The sequence below is a fragment of the Bubalus bubalis genome, chromosome 1 (genome assembly GCF_019923935.1).
Source record: "Bubalus bubalis isolate 160015118507 breed Murrah chromosome 1, NDDB_SH_1, whole genome shotgun sequence".
In the NCBI taxonomy this organism is placed as follows: Eukaryota; Metazoa; Chordata; class Mammalia; order Artiodactyla; family Bovidae; genus Bubalus; species Bubalus bubalis.
Window position 1 is genome coordinate 137,514,762 of NC_059157.1, and position 25,310 is coordinate 137,540,071.

At 36.3% G+C, this 25,310-nt stretch overlaps 1 protein-coding gene, 1 long non-coding RNA gene and 1 other non-coding gene across 7 annotated transcripts in view; 2 read left to right on the forward strand and 1 right to left on the reverse strand.

The window, feature by feature from the left end:
• Positions 1–25,310, reverse strand: part of NAALADL2 (N-acetylated alpha-linked acidic dipeptidase like 2) — a 1,624,416-nt gene that overhangs the window by 928,065 nt on the left and 671,041 nt on the right. The window lies entirely within an intron of this gene.
• LOC112587481 lies at positions 6,767–6,863 on the forward strand. The gene has a single exon (XR_003111990.3). It is a non-coding gene; the product is annotated as a small nucleolar RNA SNORD125 (small nucleolar RNA).
• LOC112584506 overlaps positions 18,011–25,310 on the forward strand; it is a 70,975-nt gene continuing 63,675 nt past the window's right edge. The window contains exon 1 of the long non-coding RNA XR_003108731.3: positions 18,011–18,096. This is a non-coding gene — a long non-coding RNA (uncharacterized LOC112584506). The remainder of the gene's footprint in view (positions 18,097–25,310) is intronic.

The following is a 25,310-nucleotide window of genomic DNA, read 5'->3' on the forward strand; positions in this document are numbered from 1 at the left end:
CATCACCTCCACTAGCTTTGTTCGTAGTGATGCTTCCTAAAGCCCACCTGACTTCACATTCCAGGATGTCTGGCTGTAGGTGAGTCACCATCATGATTATCTGGATCATGAAGATCTTTTTTGAATAATTCTTCTGTGTATTCTTGCCACGTCTTCTTAATATCTTCTGCTTCTGTTAGGTCCATACCATTTATGTCCTTTATTGAGCCCATCTTTGCATAAAATGTTAACATGGTATCTCAAATTTTCTTGAAGAGATCTCTAGTCTTTCCTATTCTATTGTTTTCCTCTATTTCTTTGCACTGATTGCTGAGGAAGGCTTTCTTATCTCTCTTTGCTATTCTTTGGAACTCTACATTCAAATGGGTATATTTTTCCTTTTCTCTTTTGCTTTTCACTTCTCTTCTTTTCACAGCTATTTGTAAGGCCTCCCCAGACAGCCATTTTGCTTTTTTGCATTTCTTTTTCTTGGGGATGGTCTTGATCCCTGTCTCCTGTACAATGTTACGAACCTCCGTCCATAGTTCATCAGGCACTCTGTCTATCAGATCCAGTCCCTTAAATCTAGTTCTCACTTCCACTGTATAATCATAAGGGATTTGATTTAGGCCATAGCTAAATGGTCTAGTGGTTTCCCCCACTTTCTTCAATTTAAGTCTGAATTTGGCAATAAGGAGTTCATGATATGAAAAACAGTCAGCTCCTGGTCTTGTTTTTGCTGACCTTATAGAGCTTCTCCACCTTTGGCTGCAAAGAATATAATCAGTCTGATTTTGGTGTTGACCCTCTGGTGATGTCCATGTATAGAGTCTTCTCTTATGTTGTTGGAAGAGGGTGTTTGCTATGACCAGTGCATTCTCTTGGCAAAACTCTATTAGCCTTTGCCCTGTTTCATTCTGTACTCCAAGGCCAAATTTGCTTGTTACTCCAGCTATTTCTTGACTTCCTACTTTTGCATTCCTTTCCCCTAGAATGAAAAGGACTTCTTTTGGGGGTGTTAGCTCTAAAAAGTGTTGTAGGTCTTCTCAAAAATCTTCATTTTTGATATTGCATCCAAGTACTGCATTTCAGACTCTTTTATTGACTATGATGGCTACTTTATTTCTTCTAAGGGATTCTAGATATAATGGTCATCTGAGTTAAATTCACCCATTCCAGTCCACCTTAGTTCGCTGATACCAGAATGTCAACATTCACTCTTGCCATCTCCTGTTTGACCACTTCCAATTTGCCTTGATTCATGGACCTAACATTCCAGGTTCCTATGCAATATTGCTCTTTACAGCATCAGACCTTGCTTCTATCACCAGTCACATTCACAACTGGGCAATGTTTTTGCTTTGGTTTGTTTTGCTAACCACCTCTAAAGGACCACAAACTCCAGAAAGAAATGCAGCCTGGCTAATCTTGACAGTGGTCTTTTAAAACCCAGAGCCATGGACTCTGCTAAGCAACACCTGAACCCCTGACTCATGAAAACCAAGATGATTTTGTATTAAGCCAATACGTTGTGATAATTTGCTGTGTGGCAATATAAAATATATCATTGAATAATTTTTCATTTTGACCATATGGTGGCTACTTTTATGTGTCAACTTGACTGAGCTTCAGGGTGCTAAGATATTTGATCAAACATTATCCTGTTTTCATAAGCATGTTTCTGGGTAAGATGAATATTTAAATAGGTAGACTGAGTAAAGCACATTGCCCTCTCTAAAGTGAGCAGGACTCATCCAAACAGCTAAAGGTCTGAAAAGAACAGTAATGTTGACATCTCCCAAGTAAGAAATAATTATTCCTCCCTGATACTCTTTGAAGTTGGACATGAGCTTTTCTTTTGCCTTTGGACTTAAACTGAAATAGAGGCTCTTCCCGGTGCTTGACCTGCCAACTTTTGAACTGACCTACATTGTCAGCTTGCTCACTTACCCTGAAGATCTTGGGACGTGCCAGCCTCCATAATCATATAAACCAATTCCTTCTAATACACACATACATACACACACACACACAAACTCACTCTATTGTTTTTGTTTCTCTAGAGAACCTTGACTAAAACAGGCCATAGTCACAAGTGAAAAGAACTGCCAAATCTTAGAGATGGAGGGAACTGTAAACATCAGTTTGAGAAATTTCCATCCTCAATCTTCAGACTCTATGGACTGTTGACTCATTTTAATTTAACAAAAGCACAAGTTTACAGCCCTGATTTCTTAGCAAATACTTTTGAACTGACCCAAAAACTGTTTTCCTCACAGGTGTTAGTTCTATTAGCCCATAGTAAGTATTGATATATTTCCTCTTTCAAAGATTTGGATAACTGTTTGGCCTCCTCTAATAAATCTTATCTTATCCAAAATGAAACAGCCCTACTTCTTTTAGTTCTTTCCTGCATGACATAATTTCAGAACAACTCACATTCTCTCCACATATTTCTGAAGGTACATTAAGTCTTCTATGCACTCAGAACTAAAAACAACATTCTCAACTAACTATGGTTATAATAAAATATAATGGTATTATTAACTCCTTTCAACTATTTCTAGTATGTTAAAGAAACTTGGTTTATATACTATTCAATTGTGGCTCATATTACAGATTAGTTTAATTCTTGTCTTATTATAAAGCCCAGAAAACTAAGCACTTAATATCTCAGCCTCCCTTGCAGCTAGGAGACATTAAGTAATACCATGCTAGCTAATGAAGTATATAAAGAGATGTCTACTCAATAAAATGGTTAAACTTCATCAGGAAAAAAATACTGCCTTTCCTTTATTCCTGCCTGTAAGGCAATCATGATACATGGAAGTTTAGCAGTTATCTTGTGACTACAGGACCACAAACACAAACAGAGAGGAAAGAAAAATAATGAAGTCTCTGATGAGAGCATAAGCAGTTCCATCAACTCTGGACTACACAGTTTCTATCTTCTGGTTGTATGAGAAAAATCAACTTTTATGTTTAAAACCACTATAACTGGGTTTTATGTTACTTGTAGCTGAATGCATTCTAAACTGCCACTGTTTTTGTTGTTGTTACTTGTTTGTTTTTTTAAACAGAAACTAAAGCTTGGGAAGCTAAAGAGTTTGCCAAAGGCCACATATCTAGTAGAAGAACCGTAAACTCCCTAGCTCAGCTTTCTTGCCACCATATGGTTCTGCCATTTTACATAATGTTGCCACTCTAAAGGTGTAATATGAATGCTCTATTTTACATATATCACAAATACAATCTCAATGTTAAAACTAGGATGTGACTAAGAAATACACACTCTGGCACATAAGACGGTCTACAAATTAATATAGAAACAATTCTTGGTCACAAATATATTTCAAGACACTCAAGTGAAAGATTCAATTATGATCATAAAATTCAATCCAATAAATAAAAACCAAAGTGACCCAGAAATGATTCTTGAGAACTGCCACTCCGGTCTAATCAGAACCATCATCTTTTCCTCTTTTCATTAAATTGCATACTTTGGCTCTTACATAAAAGTGGACTTATAAGTTAAGTATCTATTCCAATGATAATCCTGAATGAACAATTTTAAGTTTACCACAGAAAGCACACTGAAAATATATTATCTCATGACCATGAAAAAAATAAATCTTTGGGGGCCCTTCTCAACTATTTTTTTTTCTTTTGAAAATGCAGTGAAGAACAATTTTTGCTTTGTTCTACATAGCCATTTTCTCTCTCTCTACAATAGGCATATACTTACCAATTTAACTTTAAAAGACACTTTCCTGGCAGATAATCCCTAGTTTGAACAAAAATCCTTCACCTGACATTTTTTGCCATTTTAGAAGAAGGGAAAAAACAAACATCACATACAATGTATACTTGAAGTCAAATAAAATGTAATTGAAGGCTCTACTCTTATTTCCAACTTATCAAAAACCACATGAATTAAAGTACAAATCCCACCACCAAAGACATAGTAAAAGGTTGGAAGAATATTCTAAAGGTCACATTATCTTAATGAAGTGCCACTTCCTGACAACATGGCCATGATATTGGAGTAATATACTCCATTTAGTGGGAAATGCTCTGTGAAATCCATGCCCTCTGTACTCTAAACAAAGACATCGGTAATTTTCTTAAAAGGTCACACACAAAAGTGTTATTTAAAACTAGGCATTTGCCAGTTGTGAATATATGAAAAGTGAATATCACATATAGGAACTGGGATAAACTGTAAAATGCCAGGGCTTTTCACCTATGCTTTAAATATATAAAATTTTGTCAGATAATTTAATTCTTTGATATAATTTTATTGAAATATTAAAGGGAAATTATATTGAAAATTTTAATAAAATTACATCTAAAACATCTGAAACTGAAACTGTTAGTCACTCAGTCATGTCTGACTCTTTGCGACCCCATGAGCCTGCCATGCTCCTCCGTCCATGGAATTTCCCAGGCAAGAATACTGGAGTAGGCTGCCCTTTCCTTCTCCAGGGTAACTTTCCTACCCAGGGATTGAACTTGTGTCTCCTGCTCAGATTCTTTACCGTCTGAAGAACCAGGGAAGCCTCTGACTTACTCAAAGTTGAAAGTGAGTTTGAGTAAACTGACAAAGTTTATTTCAATTCAATTCAGTTGCTCAGTTGTGTCCGACTCTTTGCGACCCCATGAACTGCAGCACTCCAGGCCTCCCTGTCCATCACCAACTCCTGGAGTCCACCCAAACCCGTGTCCATTGAGTCACTGATGCTATCCAACCATCTCATCCTCTGTCATCCCCTTCTCCTCTTGCCCTCAATCTTTCCCAGCATCAGGGTCTTTTCAAATGAATTAGCTCTTCGCATGAGGTGGCCAAAGTATTGGAGTTTCAGCTTCAGCATCAGTCCTTCCAATGAACACCCAGGACTGGTCTCCTTTAGGATGGACTGGTTGGATTTCCTTGCAGTCCAAGTGACTCTCAAGAATCTTCTCCAACACCACAGTTCAAAAGCATCAATTCTGCACTCAGCTTTCTTTATTGTCCAACTCTCACATCCATACATGACCACTGTAAATACCATAGCCTTGACTAGACGGACCTTTGTTGGCAAAGTGATGTCTCTGCTTTTTAAAATGCTGTCCAGGTTGGTCATAACTTTCCTTCCAAGGAGTAAGCATGTTTTCATTTCATTGCTGCAATCACCATCTGCAGTAATTTTGGAGCCCAGAAAAGGTCGCATTTGTTTTATTTTAGATTTTTCAGGGAAGAAGTTGCATATTTATATATATGCCACAACTTTAAGTATATTCTCAATAAATATTTAAAAAATGAAATTATTATATACTTGTCAACTCAAGAAGAAAAACCTAGCAACTTTATTTATCAAAATCCCTGAGTGAACAACAATCATTATCACACTGCTAAAAGAAATACCTATTCTATTTCATTTTCATAAAATTTACTCAGCATGAGTGGATATGGAGGTTAAAACAGTTATGTTATTTTTTTTAATTTTTGTAGAATTATAGAAATACCACGGTCAAATAAATTTGTGATAATATGAAAAAGGTAGTATTTTAAAACTAGAAAGATAAGACATTTAATTAGTAAAAGCTGGAAAACTGGTTAATAACATCAGAAACAAAGCCATCATCTTAAACATTTACTATAAAATAATAAAAATAAACCTCAGCTGGATTTTAAACATTTTGCACATATTACAGAAAAAATTTTGAAATTACCCAGAAGAAAAATAAGGAATATGTGTGTATGTATATATGTATATACATACACACACGCACATACACAAACACATATATATATATATATATATACACACACACACACACAGAAGACAAAAATGCATATTAAAAATGGATAGATCTGGCAAATCAAAATTTAAATTTTCTACATGCATAAAAAGTAACAAAAGTCAAAAAGAATAAATATTTATAGTACACTCAATGAACAAAAGATTAAGATTATGGATGGTACAGGGAGGGAGGAGGGTTCAGGGTGGGGAACATGTGTATACCTGTGGCGGATTCATGTTGATAATAGGCAAAACCAATACAATATTGTAAAGTTAAAAAATAAAATTAAATTTAAAAAAAAGAATGTCTATAAAATAGAAAAAAAAACTAAAATAACAGACAATTCACAAAACACAATTAGAAAATCTACATATGGAAAATATTTCAATTTCACTAGTAACACATGAAAAAGAAACACAACGTTTCCAATGCTTCTTTGCTTTATCAAACACAATAGAATTTTTAAGATGATTGATGATTTTTGGGTAAAGATGGAATAACAAACATATGCTTCTATAATCCCTTGTTTCTTAAAAACCCAGTGAATTTCCACAATAAATAACATAACGATAACAATAAGAGAGAGGAACTGGGATAGCAATGATGAGTAAAAAATAAAAGCACCTATGTATCTGAAATCCTGCAGGTGCTGAGACACAATTGGATTGACAGAGGAAGAATATTTAGAAAATTAGGTTGCCAAATCCAGGCGGTATGCAAACATGGGGCCTGACTAAGAGGGGTGAGAAAAGCATCTCCAAGCTTAGAGTCAAGGAAAACCAAGAGTCAGTATGAACATAGCCTTACCCTAGTTAAAATTCCCCTTGAAATAGCTGAGGCAGCTGGGGGCTCTCCTTTCCCCAAAGGAGGAAACAGAGCAACTGGTAATCTGGCTTTAGGCTCAAGTCAGGAATGCACTGTCAAAACACGTCTAGTTTCTATCTCTGTAGGTTTCTACTGGGGATGATTGGAGCCTGAGAGGCAAAACTGAATATACAGAAGGTAACTCCACGTTCTCTCCTGATGATCCTTCTTCCTGAGTGGCTCTGGTGATGAGCAAACTGAGCCTGTAAGAAGTTGACTGAAGGGGCTGCTTCCTCAAGGAGAGCCTGTGCACCAGTATTTTCCAGCCCTCTGTCAGACTGGGGAGGTGGGCACTCTGCTCCTTTCCCTCAGGTAACCCTGCAGGCCCCCAGGAGTGTTCCTGATCATTGCTCACAGTAAATTTACTGTGTGTTGAAACCTTCCTGGGTACCAAGCCTTGTGTCAAGAACTTTAAGAGTCTTTGTCTCTATTGAGCCCCTTCACGGGCCAGTGAGGTGGATGCCATTAAGCCCCATTTAGTAGAGAAGGAAACCCACTCCAGTATTCTTGCCTGGAGAATCCCATGGACAGAGGAGACTGGCAGGCTACAGTCCATGGGATTGCAAGAGTCAGACGTGACCTTGTGACTAAACCACCACCACCACCACCTGCACATTCCCAGAGGAGACACAGAGGAAAAGAGAACAAAGGTTGGGTGGCTCAGCCACTAAGGAGTCAAAGGAATGTCTTGCTTCTCAAACTTCAATGTACTTATGAATTGAATCTGGGCAGTTTTATAAAATACAGAGTCTGATTCCATAGGTCCAGGCTAGGGTCAGAGATTCTGCATTGCCAGTGATCTCTCAGGGGATCCCCACAGTGCTGATCTTAATATCTCCTTCAAGTAGTATGACAAAAGGTTTTCATTCCCAGCATAAAACTTTCCATACCCTAGAAATTACAGAGATTCATTTCAATTCCCCATCCCTGAGAAACTTGGGAAACTTTTTTTCCCTTTAGCACATTTTTAATTTGATGTCATTTAATGAGATTATTTTTAATCTATTGCATGAAAGTGAAAGTGTTAGTCACTCAGTCATGCCCAACTCTTTTACAACCCCATGGACTGTAGCCCATTAGGCTCCTCTGTTCATGGAATTCTCCAGGCAAGAATATTGGAATGGGTTGCCATTTCCTTTTCTGGGGGATCTTCCCAACCCAGGGATTGAGCCCAGGTCTCCTGCATTGCAAGCAGACTCTCTACTGACTGAGCCACCAAGGAAGACCTAATCTATTGTATATATTGGCATAAATCTCACATCCTGTTCTTTTTTTTTTTTCCATTTCTACTTTAAATAACACAGAATCTAAATACCACAGAGATTTGATAGTCATGATCATCCATTTAAAAATGAAAGAATTCTGTTTAACAGTCAGAAGCTATTTTTTTCATTAAAAACATTAATCTTTTCATTATACTTCTCCCATAGAAATTTTTTGAGCTATAATTCATACACCATAAAATTCACCTAAGTGAACAATTTAGAGTTTTTTTTCTTTTCTTTTCTACCATAATCAAAGTTGAGCAATCTTCACAGAGCATTTTTAATCATTCCCAAAAGACCACCCCTCACCCATTAGAAGTTACTGCCCATCCATTTTTTCACTCTGTCTTATAAAAAATATGTCATCCAGGACTAGAGGTATTTTTTACTGTTTTCTTATCAGTTGGGATTTTATCTCTTTTTCTTGCCTAATTATTCTGGGTAGATCCTCCAGTACAATACCACACAGAATTTATGACAGTAGACATTCTGGTCTCTATCTGGATCTCGGGGGAATAGCATTTTAGTATGTCATCATTAAGTATGATGTTAGCTATGAGTTTTTAATAGATGGTCTTTACCAAGGAGAGGAAATTCCGTTTCATTTCTAGTTTTTCAAATGTAGTTATCATGAAGGGTGTTGGATTTTATCAAATGCTTTTTTGAGATGACTTCTATTGAGAAAATCATGTGGTTTCTGTCTTTTATTCTATTAATGTGGTATATTATATTTATGCATTTATTACATTATTTTCAAATGTCAAACCTTATATTTCTTAGATAAAACCCAGTTGGTCATGGTGTATAATACTTCTTTATGTCACTGAATTTGGTTAGCATTTCATTGAGGATTTTTACACTTGTATTGATAAAGAATATTGATTTTCTTCTCTTTTGATGGCTTGTACTGGCTTTAGAATCAGGTGATAATGGCTCATAAAATGAGTTTGGAATTATTTCTCTACTTTGTAACTTTTGAAAGACTATGAAGGACTGGTGGTAATTTTTCTCAAAAGGACTGCTAGAATTCTCCAGTGAAGCCATATGGGCTCGGTCTTTTTTTTTTTTTTTTTTTTGTGGGAAGTTTTTTTATTACTAACTCAATCTTTTCTTAAACATCTGTTCCAGTTTTCAGTTTCTTCTTCAGTCAGACTTAGTAGCTCATGGCTAAGAATTTATTTTTATATATAGTTATCATAGAATTACCAAATAATTATTTTCATTTTTGTAATGCTGTAGTAATAGCCCCTCTTTCATTTCTGATTTCCTGATTTCAGAATGATCCAAACCTTTTTTCTTTTCCTTTTATGTCTTTTATCTTTTGTTGACAAAAGGTTATTTTAAATCGTATGATAATGGCAACTTTGGAAAGCTGGGTTTGTTGTTGATGCTGCTTAGTGACTTTCCTGAATTTATAAAGTCTGTGATCTTCATCATGTGTATCCACAGACGTTTCTTCTCATTTGGCTTAGTGGTTATCTAATAAAATATAAAGAGATTTCCTCAAATTCTTAGACCCAAGATCTCCAGACTAAGCCAAAAGGCCTTGTGTACATAATGGGTCATGCCTGTATCACTCAGGCAGGCAGTTTACAACACTGCCTTAATTTTCACTTCCTGTTTGTCCAGAAATTCAAAATCAGCCAGAGGTGAGATCTGACTCTTCTCAAGTCTTTCCTTGACACAGTTCTTTATATGTGAATGGACTTCTATATTCTCAGAAGTATGTCAGAGCTTCTCAAAGCCCCCAGTCAATAGACATCTCATTCCCCAGATTTATTTTTTAATTCTTTGGTCAGCTTCTTGTTTCCCCAACCCTTACGGTCTTCTTAGGCAGCTTTGGCATTAAACAGTTGCTACTGAGGGTTTCTCAATAGTTAACATTCCCAGGGAAAGGGCTGTTTGAACTGAGCAGGCTCTGAATGCAGTTGCCACTGCTGCTGCTGCTAAGTCGCTTCAGTCGTGTCCGACTCTGTGCGACCCCACAGACGGCGGCCTACCAGGCTCCCCCGTCCCTGGGATTCTTCAGCCAAGAACACTGGAGTGGGTTGCCATTTCCTTCTCCAATGCATGAAAGTGAAAAGTGAAAGTGAAGTCGCTCAGTCGTGTCCAACTCTTAGCGACCCCATGGACTGCAGGCTACCAGGCTCCTCCACCCATGGGATTTTCCAGGCAAGAGTACTGGAGTGGGTTGCCATTGCCTTCTCCCTAAATGCAGTTAAATGATGGCTTATCTTGGTCATTTAAGTTTCCAAGGATGCCCAGAAAAGTCAAATAATGACCATCTTGAAATGGGAGCTTTGGGGAGCTTCAAAATATATTTTTTTTCCCTTCCAGTGACTGCTAGGCTACTGGTTTTCACTATGCTTGCAGGACTGGTGGCTTTCAAGGCTACTAAAATGCTGGGAAGAACAGGTGGGGGTATAAATTGGCCAAGTCAAAATGCCACAGACTCCCTGTTATTAAAAGTCAGTTTTCCTAGAATAAATATCCCTTGAATTATTGCAAACTTTTAGATATTTTCAGAGCTCTGAAAAAGTTGATACTTTTTGGCACTGTTCTTATTGTTATTAATGAGAATTAATATTTTGGAGGTGCTGACTCCACTATTACCCTATACTAACGTTTCTTTTTTTTGGAGAAGAAATCCATATTTGGTTCACTCATTGCCAGGGCTTTGGGGAAAGCACCTTCACCATTTGGTTCAATCACAATCCATCTGAGACCTCTGTCCATAAATATGGGCAACATCATATTTATGAAGAAAATTAGAAGTATGAAAAACTAATCTAAGATAAACAGAACTGGCCCCTGAAGAAACAAATATAATAGACACTGCTAATCAATTTGCTGCCCAAGGATAAATAACATGGCATCACTAGCATTTTATTATCAGTTTAGAATCTCAAGTTCCTACCTCAAGCTTACTAAATCTGCAGTTAAATGTATTCTCTAGGTGACATATGCACACTGAAGTTCAAGAAGCACTGACCTCGAGAACAGAAGATAATTCTTAAAAATCCCTGTAAAGTGTTCTGAAATACTGTTATGCTTCCCCATCTCTTCAAAGAACAGGATTGTAAAAATAAATCAGGCAGAGAACAAACATTAGATTCAGAAAACTAAAAGGTTTCCAAAGTTGAAAAAATTTAAAGGATAGATAAAACAATGAATGGGCAACACTTGAGTTTCTCTTATTTCAGTACATCTTGTGAAACAAACCACTAATTGCCTTTTGTTTGGGATTGTTTTTTTCAAGGATATTTGAATAGGATGAAGCCTTGGAAAGTAGTGGAAGTGTTTCTCTTTAGAGGATCAGTTTGCTAATCAGGGTCAGTTTGCTTATAGCCTTGGATGATAGAGATGGCATTTACCACTGGAGCAAAGGGCAGGCATGCTTCATGCTTTCTTTAAAAACTCAGTTTTTAAGCTCAGGATTTCTCTCATGTTTGAGCAGTCACCTCATGGGACTTAGGGGCAAGGGAACTGACACAAATAGATTGCTGCTCCTTCCACCTATGATGCCATGGGTAATACATTTCTCAGTCTCTAACTCAGTTTTCTGTATCTGTGAAACTCTGAGAGGCTAACTTATGAGCCACAAGAAGGTAAAAATCCCAGGCCATTCACAGTATTTGACAAAAATAAAATGGACACTGGTGAAAACCAATCAAGAGAAACAAGCAAGGAGATCTCTTCATATGTTAGGAAAAATGAGAGAAGAAAAAATATATATATATATATATGTGTATATATATATATATATATATATATATATAAGTTTAAAAACTTGGGGGTCCCAAAGACATGATAAGAATACTAGGAGATAACAAAGATAATGAAGAAGAACAGAAAAAAAAATGAATAGAAATTTTCTTTAAAAAGGCATTTATAGCATGAGACAGTATACATGGAGAGTGCTATCAGTATGAAAGTTAAGAGTCCAACTTAGTTATAATGCAAAATTTTATAAGTTCAGAGAAAAAATTTTAAAGATTTTTATAGAAAAACAGATTTTCTACAAAGGAACAAGATCCAAACAACTATTAGAGGTCTTATCAGCCAAGTTTTATGTTAGAGGACAAAGTCTTCAGAGCTGGAACTGGACTGGAGTGATAAAATACAAAGAGCAACCTATAAATATCTAAATCATCAGCCTATTATGAAGGCGATATAAAATCATCTTCAAATATTTTTTAAAAAAATTAGAAAGCTGACCCTGTGATTTTGTGCCTAGAATCATTCAAGGAGAAATTCCACCAAAATTAAAATGAACTGTAAGAAAAAAGAACAATCTTGGCTATAAGAAGCAAGAACAAATGAGTAAGATTCAGGAGCAAAAAATGCTAAGGGGAAAAAAGAGAAAAAAATGTTCAAAACATGTGAGACTTTGATATGTATAAGATTCTCTACTAACATTTTCTTCTTTTTTTTTTTTTAAAGGATCTAATAAACCTACATGGTACAACAGAAAATAGGAATTATATAAACATAGAAATGTGAAGTTTATTAGTTTTCAACAGTTGAACATACAGTCTACCAATTGCACTTAAAAAATATTAAATGTTCGAAGCATGGCCATCTAATTTTACACTAGGGAATTCTTAGAGACCAAAATGCCTAAAGCGATCATAAAATGAGTAAGTCACTTTACAACTGTCAACAACCTACTTGTCACTTGGAATACCATCAGCAACTGAAACTAGAATTTTATCCCTTCATAGATGCACAAATATGTCAGATTTTATGTTCTAAAAGTTACCAGTGACAAACATGCAACTGGTTTTCCAGATTTAAGATTATATGAATATATACCCATGAAGGTTTTACCTGAATTTCTTGTGGCAGCTCAAAACTCTCATGATCAATTACCAAAAAGATAACCGTTGCAGTGCTTCCTTGCGAAACAATAGATCGCAAAACAGATCAGAAATGTGTTTATGGTATGAATATCTGAACAAATGAGGTAACAGAAGGCAACAGCAACACCCTAAGAGCAGAATAGCCTCAGATTGGAGAGGAGGGAAAAGACTGCATTCTACTCATTCTTTGCACCTCTGATATATTTGATTCCTGTTTTAGATATGATATTGAGCCTAAAACAGAATAGAAAAAATCCCTTTTGAATCAACTATATATGTCATTTTTTACTGGCAATTAGCAAGTACCTTTAAAGCCTACATGAGTATGTAATGCTCAGAAGAAATGGAGTGAGAATCTAACAAAATGTCATACCAATATGGGGAAATGTATTGAGGAAATGGATGGAAACCACACTTATTAGAATGCTCATTTCTTGGTGTCTTAGATTCTTGTCTGTCATCCATGAGCAAAGGATTATTAAGACTCATTAAATAAATGAGTTACCAATTTTAGCCCCAATCCTGGCTTCCAATAATCTGAACAAAATTTCAAAAATCCCCAAAGCTTTGTGTAGTTGATAACTATATAAGTGTTTAGAGAAAGAGAAAAGGTTCTCTGAAGAAAACTTCAAATCATTCTGAAAACATATGTGTTCAGCAAACACTGAACACAATTTGCTGTACCTCCAGATATCAAATGTAGATTCCTTATACACCAACATCGTAAGAGGTTCTGAAAGCATTAATTATTCTAGATATATTTCAAGCAATCTTGAAGATAAAATTTGCCAAGTGAAAAACAGTAGACTCCAAGATGTTGTTAATAATAATGTATTCTAGAAACTAGACCTAGAAAACATAGCATCAGCATGAAAAGTGAATTTTAAGACTGAAAAGTGCTATATCCACAATATGCAAAATATAGATAATAATATATTCCAAGAGGCAGTTGCAGAAAATAAGGCCATGGCATGAATGAAAAGCAACTTTTCAGGCTGACAGAAAAATTAAGGCACTAAAGAAAGAATGAATAAAAAATGTATTGTAAATATGCAGTGGCATGCAGACACAGTATCTACTTGGTGTGTGCCCAGGCATGAATATTTCCTGGCCTCTGAGCTGATGCATGTTTTTTAATATGGAGTTCTGCATATTTTAGTGCAGGATTAATACTATGTATCCTGAGAAAAACAGAAGGATGAACACCCTTCACGGAGACTGAATATTATGTTGTGCACTTGCCTACAAAAGTATGATTGAGAATTGTATAAATAAGTGGCTTTATTTTTATATATAACGTCACAGTTTACAAAACCATTTCAAATTTATTATCTCAATTGATCCTTGAAATAACATACTTACCATAGTTACCATTGTTACTGGGGTATAAGGTGACAGAAAATGCCACCAAGTTAAGAAGTGGGGGTTGAGATGGGGCAGAGAAGAGCAAAGAAGGTCTTCTGACTTCTACTCTGGAGTATTTGTGTCTTCATCACATTGACACTGAGGAAAGATTACCTCTAAGTATACTGCCATTTGGCTAGGAGATTTAATTACATGTCCATTTCTTGATTCCACAAATATTGATTGTCAATTTTATACTGAGCACCCTGCTAAATGCTGTACATATAATGAAAAAAAAAAAAAAAAACACAAAAAACCTGTCCTTGTTCTTATAAAAGTTACAGACTAGTTTATTCCCATAGTTAGTGGGTTTCTGAGGTCTGGGTATTTGCATGGACAATGGGTCCAGTTTATTAAAAAATGGTGCAGTGGGAGAGGGGCAGTTTGGAAAGAAATGATTATAAATTCAGGCTCAGATACATGGATTTGGGAGTCTTTCAAACATCCAAAAACAAATGTTAAATAGGTAGGGGGACACTGGCTGGGTGAGTGGATGTGTATAGAAGTGTGGAGTATGATCATGTACACGTGTGCATCCTTTTACAGGTGTAAGATCTATGTAGCTTTGTAAGGTAAAAGTATGAAGTCTACTCTTAGTACAGAGTGTTGGTATATATTTGCATAAATTTATTAAACCAGAAAACTAAAGAAATAAAAATGCATGAACGAATGCAAGAACAAAACATGGATGTGTGAGCGGGTGTGTATGTACACACACACACACATCTCTCAAAGCCAGGTCTATGTAAGTTAAAGTGGCATGGGAAAATGGAATATATCTTTCCTGCTCTGTATTCAACTCTTGGTACTCAGTAAACATTCTGCAAATAGAACTTCCTATTGTTAAATCATCATGAACTATTTTCTTCTGCTTACCTCTCCAGCAAATTTAAAACTAGAAAAATAGTGGTAAATGGTCAAAATACTCCAGCATAAAGAATACAAAGGAGGATAGCATGTGATCTTTTTTTGTGATTCATGACATTCAACTATGAAAAAAATTTACATGAAAAATATACATTTAAAATTAAATGCAATGAAACTAGAACACTTTCTAACACCATACACAAAAATAAACTCAAAATGGATTAAAAATCTAAACATAAGACCAGAAACTATAAAAACTCCTAGAGGAAAACATAGGCAAAACACTCTCTGACATAAACCACAGCACGATCCTCCTTGACCCACCTCCCAGAGTAATGGAAATAAAATCAAAAATAAACAATTGGGGCCTAATTAAAAGCTTTTGCACAACAAGGAAACTATAAGCAAGGTGAAAAGACAGCCTTCAGAATGAGAGAAAATAATAGCAAACCAAGCAACTGACAAATAATTAATCTCAAAAATACACAAGTAGCTCCTGCAACTCAATTCCAGAAAAATAAATGACCCAATCAAAAAATGGGCCAAAGACTAAACAGACATTTCTCCAAAGAAGACATACAGATAGCTAACAAACACATGAAAAGATGCTCAACATCACTCATTATCAGAGAAATACAAATCAAAACCACTATGAGGTACCATTTCACGCCAGTCAGAATGGCTGCTATCCAAAAATCTACAAACAATAAATGCTGGAGAGGGTGTGGAGAAAGGGCAACCCTCTTACACTTTTGGTGGGAATGTGAACTAGTACAGCCACTATGGAGAACAGTGTGGAGATTCCTTAAAAAACTGGAAATAGAACTGTCATAGGACCCAACAATCCCACTGCTGGGCATACACACTGAGGAAACCAGAATTGAAAGAGACACGTGTACCCCAATGTTCATCGCAGCACTGTTTATAATAGCCAGGACATGGAAGCAACCTAGATGTCCATCAGCAGATGAATGGATAAGAAAGCCATGGTACATATACACAATGGAATATTACTCAGCCATTAAAAAGAATTCATTTGAATCAGTTCTAATGAGGTGGATGAAACAGGAGCCTATTATACAGAGTGAAGTAACCAGAAAGAAAAACACCAATACAGTATACTAACATATATATATGGAATTTAGAAAGATGGGTAATGATGACCCTGTATGCGAGACAGCAAAAGAGACACAGATGTCTGTGGGGGGGGGGGGGTGGGGATGATTTGGAAGAATGGCATTGAAACATGTATAATATAATATAAGAAACAAATCACTAGTCCTGGTTCTATGCAGGATACAGGAAGCTTGGGGCTGGTGCACTGGGATAACCCAGAGGGACGGGATGGGGAGGGAGGTGGGAGGGGGGTTCAGGATTGGGAACATGTGTACACCCATGGCGGATTCATGTTGATGTATAGCAAAACCAATACAATATTGTAAAGTAAAAAAATAAATAAATAAATAAAAAATAAAACACTTGTTCAAAAAAAAAAAAAAAAAAAAACAACGGCTGAGTTAAAGTTCATCAAGTTACAGAAATAAAGAAGCATTTGGTGGCAGATATTCCTATGTTGAATTCACAACAAGGGCAACTGGATAGCTAGTCTGAAAGTAGTTTGGTGATATCTTTATGGAAGGAAAATAGGAAATTTAGATTCATCAAATGTCTAAACCTGAAGTTGTGAAAAACGACTACAGTTGTGACAGGTGAGTGGTATGTTGCTCATTATAATGTGGTTCAGACAATAAACTTAAGCCTTACTTAGATGAGTCTCATCTAAAAGTTCAGTCAAATGACTTAGCATTATTTTATTTGACTTAATATAGAACTGATTATTAAAACAATTCCATGTAAATAATGTTATTTTTTTATTCTTTTTTCTTTCAAAAACAATGTTATTTCCTTCATTCTTTCATTCTTTTTCATTCTTTCAAGTTTTGTTTTGTACATTTTCCAAGAATATAAATATACAGATTTTAGTAGTATCCTTCCCACTAATCTGATAAAAATAAGTATTCTACTTCATGATTTTAAATAAAGATGTTATACTATTTATTGATGTTTATATGTTTTATGATATTTAAAATGTTATATTTATTGATAAATAAACATGATATAATATTTATTTTTGCTCTAACAAGAATCTTAGTCCAAGATTTTGGACTGTGAATGACAACTAAAACTTCTTGCCTACTTTCTCCTCATCTGAGAGCTCTCTCTTATAAATAATGAGAATCTATATTTTCAGTTAAGTAGTGAGTCAGGGTTAGGAGGGGATTCAAGAAACATTTGAGTGTTCCTCCTCTCTACATTCCTTGCATCTTTCCTCCCTACAATCTAATTCAGTAACTATCCAGCCCACAGAGTCCTGCAAACATGCAGATACCTTTGCCTGCTTAACTGAACTCTTTGCAGACCTAGCCCAACACCCCTGCTTGGTCACTCCTTAGACTAGGATTCATATAGTCCATTTTGCTGCCCCTTTGCCTAAGAAGGGGCTCCAACTAGATGCAGAAGCAGGCGTGAAGCCAATTGGATAGGAAATTTCAGGTTCAGGTACACATAAAACACAGTCTTGGGGTAGGGGAACAGTGGGATTCACCTGGGCCCAATTATAGGGGAATCACTTGGCCATGGATCCCTGGTTACCTTGCATATCTCTACATAGGCCACATGGACAAGGCTTAATCACCTAGGTCATCTAAGTCCTGGTCAAACACCGTGTTATTCTCTGGAAACATGAAAACATAGGAGGCATCAGAGGAGGTGCTACAAAGATTGTTTCCCTCCCTTCTCCCTATCTTCTCAGGATGCTGTCATGAGATAATTTCTCATTTTCTGGGTTCTGCTGAGGTATGAAGCTTTCTCTCTCCCCATGCTCTTTTGCTTGGAGTATAGCTACAGGCTATAAACTGCTTAGTCACAGTGCAGAAGCATCCCAGCCACAATGTTTGCCAGGACTCATGCCATTTCATCACATCAACCAGTGGTTTTGGTTTCAGTATCGTCCTGGGGACCAAGGCATGTGGAGAGCTGGCACCTTGGTGGATCCTGCTTTTGTTCTCTATGTAAGTAATAAGCTGTCTGAATTTTAAAGAGCTTGCTCTTTCTTTATCGGTTGAGTCTTTCAACCTTCTTGACTTCATGTGTGAGAAGTGTAACTACAAGAGGCTGGAGCAGGGTCCTAGGAGTAAGGACCCTGTTGCCAGATCTCAAGCAGAACTGCCTTAGAGGTAGCAGCTCTCAATGAATGTGAGAGAGTTGAGTATACAGAACTGATTGTGTGTGGATCCCACTGAAAAAGAAATGACACTATGACTTAAAGCCAGGAGAAGATAGAATTTATTTGAGTGTATTTATGTCATGCTTTTTATTGAATAGGAAAACTGAAAAAGAGCAGTTTGCAAAACATGATATTGGTCAGCAGGAAAATTAGGAAAGTATTTACTATAATATGAGAATATTTTTTCAAGTAGTAAATAGTAAAAAAAGTTGCAACACAGTATATCCTATGTGAGCCCGATTTTGTAAAACAAAAGCATAGACTGAAAACTAGTAGTTTTCTTTAAAAAAAAATCCATACCATTGAAAATGACCATAATTACCTTTGTAATTAGAAAAGGAATAAATACAAAATGGATAAGTGTAAAAGGGATAACTATATAAATACAAAAATGGCCTGAAGAGATATTAAAGTAAGAGAAAGAGAAGCAAGGTAATATTTAGACAAACAAAACATTGAAAATTAATTTAGTGGCATGTTGATTTTAATTAAGATTTTAAACATTTACTTACGCTGGTTCATTTTACCATAAATGAAATAAAAAATAAAGGAATTTATATGCTTTCTAAATTGCTGACCTAGTGAAATTGTTGAGTATCACTTCATATTTTAATTAGCTCCTTTGTTGTAGAACTACCTGCTTTACCCCCGCTCTCTAAATAGATTGAAGGCATGCATTCTAGAATTTTTGTAAGCAAATGCTGAGAGAGAGGAAGGGGCTACATAAAATGTAGGTAGTTGAGCTGTACCTTAAGAATTCAGATTCAGTCAGTCTGAAGCAAAACCCATGATTCTGCTTCCCAAATGATTCAGATGCTGAACATCTGGGAAACATTGAGTTGTTCAAAAAGTTCATTTGGGTATTTCTATAATTTCTTACAGAAACACCCAAATGAACTTTTTGAACAATCCAGTACTTAGAAAGATTTTAAATGAATAAAAGAACTCTAATTAAACATAAATATACATAATTCTACACATTTGGTTTAACCTAATGTTTGAGTTTCTTGAAGTCACATACTTCTAACCATAGCCTTCTCCTATTACTTCACACTGATATAATCATTGGTACATTTATCTAAGAATACACCTTTTCTAATTTTTTTCCTTGCCAAAGAGAAATCACAGCCTGGGGGAATTTATAAGCCATGAATGCTCTTCTTCTTAATGAGTCTTGATGCTTATTGAACAACTTTTACAAACAGGAGAATATTACTATTATTATTATTATCTTTACTTGCTCAGTTGTGTCCAATTCTTTGTGACCCCATGTACTGTAGCCCTCAGGCTCCTCTGGCCATGAAATTCTTCACACAAGAATACTGGAGTGAATAGACATCCTCTTCCCCAGATCTTTCTGACCCAGGGAACAAACCTCGGTCTCCTGCATTGCAGGCAGATTCTTTACCATCTGAGCTACCAGGGAAAACATACCCTTCCTCAATGTTGAGGCAGAGAAAAAAAGAAAAAGGCGAATAGCATAAAGTCAGATACTCTTGTCCTTTGTCCCAGACTCTCCACATCTGGTCTTATTCTAAATCACCCTCACCCCAACTTGCTGAATGACATGGTGGAGTGGTCTTGCTTGTGATCACTATTTATTCACTTTCCATTTTCTTCATCCTTCTGTTTCCCACAGTTATTAAAGTCTACTTCTACTTAAAGCTATTTTGAGATCCATTTTTTCCTTAAAGCTTGCCTATTTAACAAATCAAACCAATTTATCCTACATTTGAACTCTATTGTGTTTATTAGCAACACGACATATGCATAGCTCATGTAGAATTTATGTGCTCAAGGAGACATTCAGGGGTCCAGTTGGATGTGGGGAGTGACAGGAAGGGGTTGGTCACAGAGCAACTTAATACACTCTTCATTCATTTACCGTGACTTCATTTTATTATTCAATCATTCAGTTTTCCCACAATTCTCTCTTGAGCACTTACAACATGCCAGGAATGCTTCTGAGTACTGAGAACACAGCAGTTAACAGAATACCCAAGGTGCTTATATGATAATGAGTGAAGATAAACATTAAATAAAGAAAGATATTAAAAATACCACAAAGAAAGAAAATCACCGACCAATATCACTGAGGAGTGTAGATGCAAAAATCATCAACAAAATACTAGCAAATCAAATTTAACAATATATTAAAATGATCATATTCCATGATCAAGTAGGATTTACCCCAGGGATGTAAAGATTTTTTTTTTTAATATCTGCAAATCAATCATTGTGATACACCACATTTTCAAATTGAAGACTAAATACCATATGATCATCTCAATAGATGTAGGAAAAGTTTTTGATAAAATTTAACACCCATTTATGATAAATCCTCTAGAAAGTATAGGGAACCTAACTCAACATAATAAAAGCCATATATGACAAACCCACAGCTAACATTATTGTCAAGAGTGAAAAGCTGACAGAATTTCCCCTAAGATCAGGAACAAGACAAGGATGCCCTCTCTTACTACTTTCATTCAACATAGTATTGGAGGCAAAAGACCTATAGTCTGAAAACAATAAGATTCAGATGAAAGAAATCAAAGATGATATAAACAGATGGAAAGATATACCATGTTCTTGGATTAGAAGAATCAACATTATCAACATGATTATACTACACAAGGCAATCTACAGATTCTTGCAATTCATAATAAGTTATCAATTGCATTTTTTCTAGAAAAAAGTTTAATTTGTGTGGAAATATAAAAGACCTGGAAAAGCCAAAGCAATTCGAAGAAAGAATAATGGAGCTGGAAGAATCAATCTCTCCGAATTCAGACTATATTACAAAGCTGCAATCATTAACACAGTATGACACTGGCACAAGGACAGAAATCTAGATCAATGGAACAGAATAGAAAGCCCAGAAATAAACCCATGAACATATGGTCAATCAATCTGACAAAGGATGAAAAGAATATACAATGGAGAAAAGACAGTCTCTTAAATAAATTTTCTGGGAAAACTGGACAGTTACATGTAAAAACCTAACAGAAGATTCTCTAACATCATATACAAAAATAAGCTCAAAATGGATCAAAGACCTAAATGTAAGATTGGAAACTCTAAAACTCTTAGAGGAAAACATAGGCAGAACACTATGACTTAAATTACAGCAGTATCTTTTTCCAACCTATCTCCTAGAGTAATAAAAATAAAACTAAACAAATAGGGCCTAATTAAATCAAAAACTTTTGTTCAACAAAGAAAATCATAAACAAAACTAAAAGACAATCCACAAAATGGGAGAAAATATTTGCAAATAATGCAACTTACAAGGGATTAATCTCCAAAATTTACAAACAGCTCAATATCAAAAAACAAACAACACAATAAAAAAAAAAAATGGGCAGAAGATCTAAAGAGACATTTCTCCAAAGAAAACACACAGATGTCCAAAAAGGCACATGAAAATATGGGCAACATTGTTAGTTACTTGAAAAATGCAAATCAAAAGTATAATGAGGTATCACCTCACATCAGTCAGAATGGTCACTATAAAAAGTCTAAAAAAATTAACACTGGAATGAGTGTGGAGAAAAGGGAACCCTCCTTCACAGTTAGGGGGGATACAAATTGGTAGAATCACTATGGAGAACAGTATGGGGATTCCTTAAAAAAATAAAACTAGAGCTACCATATGATCCAGCAATACTACCCCTAGGCATATAACCAGAGCAAACCATAATTCGAAAAGACACATGTACCCTAGTTTTCAATGCAGCAGTGTTTACAATAGCCAAGACGTGAAAGCACCTAATGCCCATCAATGCCCAAATGGATACAGAAGATGTGTTACATATATGCAAAGGAATATTACTCAGGCATTAAAGAGAAATAATTTCATTTGCAGAAACATGGAAAAACCTTGAGATTAGCATACTAAGTGATCTAATTCAGACAGAGATGTGATATCGGACTTATGAGCAATCTAAAAAGATACAAATGAACTTATTTACAAAACAAACAGATTCACAGACATAAAAAACACATTTATGGTTAACAAAAGGGAAAGGGGAAGAGAAATAAACTAGGAAATTGGAAATAACAGATACACACTATTATATCTAAAATATGTAATCAACAAGGACCTACTGTATAGCACAGGGAACTCTACTTAATACTCTGTAATGGTCTATATAGGAAAAGAATCTTATAAAGAATGGGTATAGGTATATGCATAACTGATTCACTTTGCCATTTACCTGAAACTAAACATTGTAACTCAACTGTAGTCCAATATAAAAGAAATTTTAAAAAACAGTAAAACAACAAGGACCTACTGTGTAGCACATGGAGCTCTGCTCAATGTTATGTGGCAGCCTGGACAAGAGGGGAATTTAGGGGAGAACTGATACATGTATATGTATGGTTATATCTCTTTGTTTTTCACCTGAATCTGTCACAGCAATATTAATTGGCTATATCCCAATACAAAATTTTTTTTTCCAAAAAATGACAGTAAAAATAATGCAAATTATTATAAACACTTATTGAATGTTTACTAATGTCAGGTACTATTTTATGTGCTCTGTGTTAAACTCACAACAATTTAAGAATTATTATTTTCCGTTTTACAGATAAGGGACCTAGGCACAGAAAGTTTCAGGAACTTGATCAAGGTCATAAAACAAGCAGTAGAAGCAACGATTTAAGTCTAGGCATTCTGGATCTAGCATTCACCCTTTTAAGTCCTCACTATACCTTATCATCAGTAATAAAAGTATGTGCTATGAAGAAAAATAAAGCACTGTATATGGGACAGAGTAATGAAGAAAAAGGGTGGCCAGAGAAGGCACCTCCAACATTCAATTTTATAGCCTAATGAATAAGTCAAGTGAAATTCAATTCGAGATTCTAATAAAGTTGAAGTAAAACATAACCTGGGCTTCCTTGATGGCTCAGTGGTAAGTCAGCTGCCAATGCAGGAGACACAAGAGACATGGGTTTGATCCCTGGGTCAGGAAGATCCCCTGGAGAAGGAAATGGCAATCTACTCCAGTATCTTGCCTGGGAAATCCTGTGCACAGAGGCACCTGGAGGGCTACAGTCCATAGAGTCACAAAGAGTCAGACATGACTTGGCAACTAAATGACAACAACAGAGACATATTTCAACTGGAGATCATGATGCAAAACATAACTGCATTTGAGAAACTCTGTACTTGTTGAAGCAATCCATGTCAAGAGTAGGTTCATCCTATTTCTGTGACCTTCTAAGGGTACAGAAGTGGTTCTGGGGTTCCACATAAGGGAGCATGGGGTTAGAAAAGAGAACAATTGTTAGGTCAAGTAAACCAGACAAGTTGAAGGGTGGAGATCATATACTGCTGCTGCTAAGCCACTTCAGTCGTGTCCAACTCTGTGCGACCCCATAGACGGCAGCCCACCAGGCTCCCCCGTCCCTGGGATTCTCCAGGCAAGAACACCGGAGTGGGTTGCCATTTCCTTCTCCAATGCATGAAAGTGAAAAGTGAAAGTGAAGTCGCTCAGTTGTGTCCAACTCTTAGCGACCTCATGGACTGCAGCCTACCAGGCTCCTCTGTCCATGGGATTTTCCAGGCAAGAGTACTGGAGTGGGGTGCCATTGCCTTCTCCGATCATATACTACTAAAGTTTAAAGATCTTTAAAGAGATAGTGGCATTTTCTTCAGGATATGAGAGAGCAAAGATGAAACTAACAACACATTCATGGCAACCATCATCTCATTAGAGCCATTACCATACAATGGAACCAGAACCAGGGACTCCTTCCCATCACCTCTTTATTTCCTCAACTATCCCTCCTCATCCCTCCAATCCTAGAATGAAAAGAGGTGTCATATGGCCTGATCACATTACCACTTCTTCCTCTAAAACTGTGGGCCACTGTCTTCAGCTCATGCTGATTGGAAAAGAACAGGCAAATCTAAAATATTGAGATTGCATTAATAAACTGAAGTAACAGAGAGTTATGGAGCCTCTCTTAAGGGACTATTAGAGGAAGTACTGGAGAAGGCAATGACAACCCACTCCAGTATTCTTGCCTGGAGAATCCCAGGGACAGAGGAGCCTGGTGGGCCACCATCTATGGGGTTGGCACAGAGTTGGACATGACTGAAGTGACTTAGCAGCAGCAGCAGCAGCAGAGGAAATACAGTTGAAAGCAGTGATAAGGAAAACAAAACTTCATCCAATTTACTTCTGAATGCATTTAGACTCCTAAATAACTTGATGATACAATTAAGAAAAAGCTGTAGTAAAATGTCATGAAAAAAGCTGGAGACAGTATTTCAGTTTTGGGTAGTCCAGTAAACCTCAAAGGAGGAAAATTTTGAGCTGAGACACTTGAACATAGTGAGGAAGTAAAACATGCAAACATCTGGAAGAACCTTCCTGGTACAAGAATTTTTAAAAAAATTCTGGCTATTGGTTGACTGATTGATTGGATTATATCATATTTGTATATGTGATGGAAGTTCCATATGGGTGATGCTTGTCTTGACACTGTAATGTGGAAATGAGGTCTCGAGAACATTTGGTACATTGAGGACATTCACAAGCAATGAGCAATAAAAGTTTTGATAAATATCAGAAACCAAATTTTCCAAAATTTAATAGACTACTCACCATATAAATACCACTAACACATCTGGTCCCATCACTTCATGGGAAATAGATGGGGAAACACGGGAAAGAGTGTCAGACTTTATTTTTGGGGGCTCCAAAATCACTGCAGATGGTGACCACAGCCACAAAATTAAAAGACGCTTACTCCTTGGAAGGAAAGTCATGACCAACCTAGATAGTATATTCAAAAGCAGAGATATTACTTTGCCAACAAAGGTCCATCTAGTCGAGGCTATGGTTTTTCCAGTGGTCATGTATGGATGTGAGAGTTGGACTATAAAGAAAGCTGAGCACCAAAGAATTGATGCTTTTGAACTTCGGTGCTGGAGAAGACTCTTGAGAGTCCCTTTTACTACAAGGAGATCCAGCCAGTCCA